The 2408-nt window shown below is 37.9% G+C and overlaps 1 long non-coding RNA gene across 1 annotated transcript; it reads right to left on the bottom strand.

Moving 5' to 3' along the window:
* Window positions 1-1641: 1641 nt before the first annotated feature.
* LOC124326315 lies at window positions 1642-2203 on the bottom strand. Its single transcript, XR_006915540.1, has 3 exons — window positions 2135-2203; window positions 1765-1842; window positions 1642-1693 (listed from the first exon to the last, which is right to left on the bottom strand). It is a non-coding gene; the product is annotated as an uncharacterized LOC124326315 (long non-coding RNA).
* Window positions 2204-2408: the final 205 nt, after the last annotated feature.

The raw sequence follows: 2408 nt of genomic DNA, 5'->3' as shown, positions 1-2408 counted from the left end.
GACTGACCCCCAAAAATGTCAACAATTATGCAATTATTTTCATTTGCGCTCAACTTGATGCTGACTTGATCGGGATTTTTATCGCAATTGTGACTGTTAAAAGCCAAAATGCTAACCTCTATACCAAGACCAGCACAAATTGGCTGAAAACCGTCGGACACCACAACTAATAAGTCTTTAGCAGGCTAATAAAAACATGCTACGGACTTTAAATTGTTGGAATTCGGAAAGTACTTTACTTGAGCAATGAGTGTCCTGATGCCGTAGGAAGTTAGAAGTAAGCTGGAAGACATCTCGGAGCGGAAGTGAATGGCGACTTGAAGATCTGGTCACAAATTCGATGCATTACAGGCTATTTAATGCAAAATAAAAGCTTGTATCAGTAAAAAATGCAAACATCTCATCCAAGTTCAGTAACTGACGCGCACATTTTTTATTGGTAAAGTTTATTTTATGAAACCAGACTTGAACCATCAACCTGTGCGTTTGAAATCGAACACACTAACCACAACGCCACGTTCCGATACAAAAATGTAGTAAATCGACGACAAAATCACCGTTACCTGGCGATTTTTGGTTTCTTTTTTTTTTCGAAGGAAGTACATGCTAAATAATTGCCAACTTAATCAAAGTTCAACAGAATAACGAAATTCTTCACAAATACCCAAAACGAATTTGAATGGAAGTAGATTCGAACATTTCACCACTCGATTAGAAACCGAAGGTGATAACCACTACACCATGTTTGGGTACAAATTGGTCGGCGATTCGACGACAAAAAAATAGTAGCCTAGAGCTACTGAATTGAACTCTGTCTCTTTTGTTGAGCATTGGACACAGTCAAAAACATAGCAAACCACTAACATAAATTTCAATTATCGACCAACATTCCTTCTAAATTAAAACACACCGCCCGAGAGTTGAACACAGAGCCTCTGTTGATCGAGATTACCGTGCTAGAACGTTAACCATTACACCAACTCAGAATAATTTTTGGCAAAAAAGTTTTAAAGTTATCAACTACCAATTTTATAGCAGGTAATAAAACGTGCTATAAACATGTTCTAATGGAAAAAAGGTACAATCAAAACAATTTACCTGACAATTAAAGTCCTGATGCCGGTCGTTGGCTGGAAGCGAGAAACGGAGTAACTTCGACGGAACACTACAGGCTGGTGAATGAAAATATTTGTGAAAGCTAATTGTTTTCATTAAAATAAATGGAATCGACAAAAAGTGTACCTGACAATTGAATTCCTGATGCCAGTCGTAGGTCGAAAGTGAGGAAGGCACTCAATTCGATTGTAAACTACAGGCTGAAAAACAAATTGCAAAATACATACACGTATAAGAATTCGAGTGTTCAAAATTAATACAAAACATAATTCACATGGTCGTAATTGCTAACACGCGCAACAATTTTTCAACATCTCCAATTTATGTGCTGTCATCGAGAACCGAACCATTAACCGTAGTGTTTGAAATCCAACACGCTAACCACTACACCAAGAGCGGATGTAAATTGGAAGAAAATCGTCGAAGACAATCACTTATGAATTCGTAGCAAAGATTCATGCCATGGGCTTGTTCGAATGGATAAAAGTGAACTGAAAAATCTTACCTGACTATGACAATCCTGATGCCAGTCATGGGCTCGAAGAAGGAAATGCAGTCCTTTCGATAACACTACAGGCTAATGAATGCAAAAATATATTTTAGTCCTAATGTTTTTAATTGCAATGAAATAAACTGCAATGTTTGTACCTGACAATTAAATTCCTGATGCCAGTCATGGGCCGCAAGTGAGGAAGGCAGGCACTCACCTCGATTGTACACTACAGGCTGAAAATTAAAAAGCAAAATCCATACACGTATAAGAACTCGAGTGTTCAAAAACAATTCAAATGGTCGTGATTGGTAGCACATACAACAATTTTCACCATCGTTAAATTATGTGCTGTCATCGAGAACCGAACCATTAACCCCAGTGTTTGAAATCCAACACGCTAACCACTATACAAAGAGCGGATGAATATTGGAAGAAAATCGTCGAAGACAATCACTTATGAGTTCGTGGCAAAGATTCATACCATGGGCTTGATCGAATGGATAAAAGTGAACTGAAAAATCTTACCTGACTATGATAATCCTGATGCCAGTCATGGGCTCGAAGAAGGGAATGCAGTCCTTTCGATAATACACTGCAGGCTAATGAATGTTAAAATATAATTTAATCCTACTGTTTTTAATTGGAATGAAATAAACTGCCATGTTTGTACCTGACAATTAAATTCCTGATGCCAGTCATGGGCCGCAAGTGAGGAAGGCAGGCACTCACTTCGATTGTACACTACAGGCTGAAAATTAAAATGCAAATTACATACACGTATAAGAACTCGAGTGTTCAA

The sequence above is a fragment of the Daphnia pulicaria genome, chromosome 1, assembly GCF_021234035.1.
Source record: "Daphnia pulicaria isolate SC F1-1A chromosome 1, SC_F0-13Bv2, whole genome shotgun sequence".
In the NCBI taxonomy this organism is placed as follows: Eukaryota; Metazoa; Arthropoda; class Branchiopoda; order Diplostraca; family Daphniidae; genus Daphnia; species Daphnia pulicaria.
This window is presented reverse-complemented; position numbering and strand designations above follow the sequence as displayed.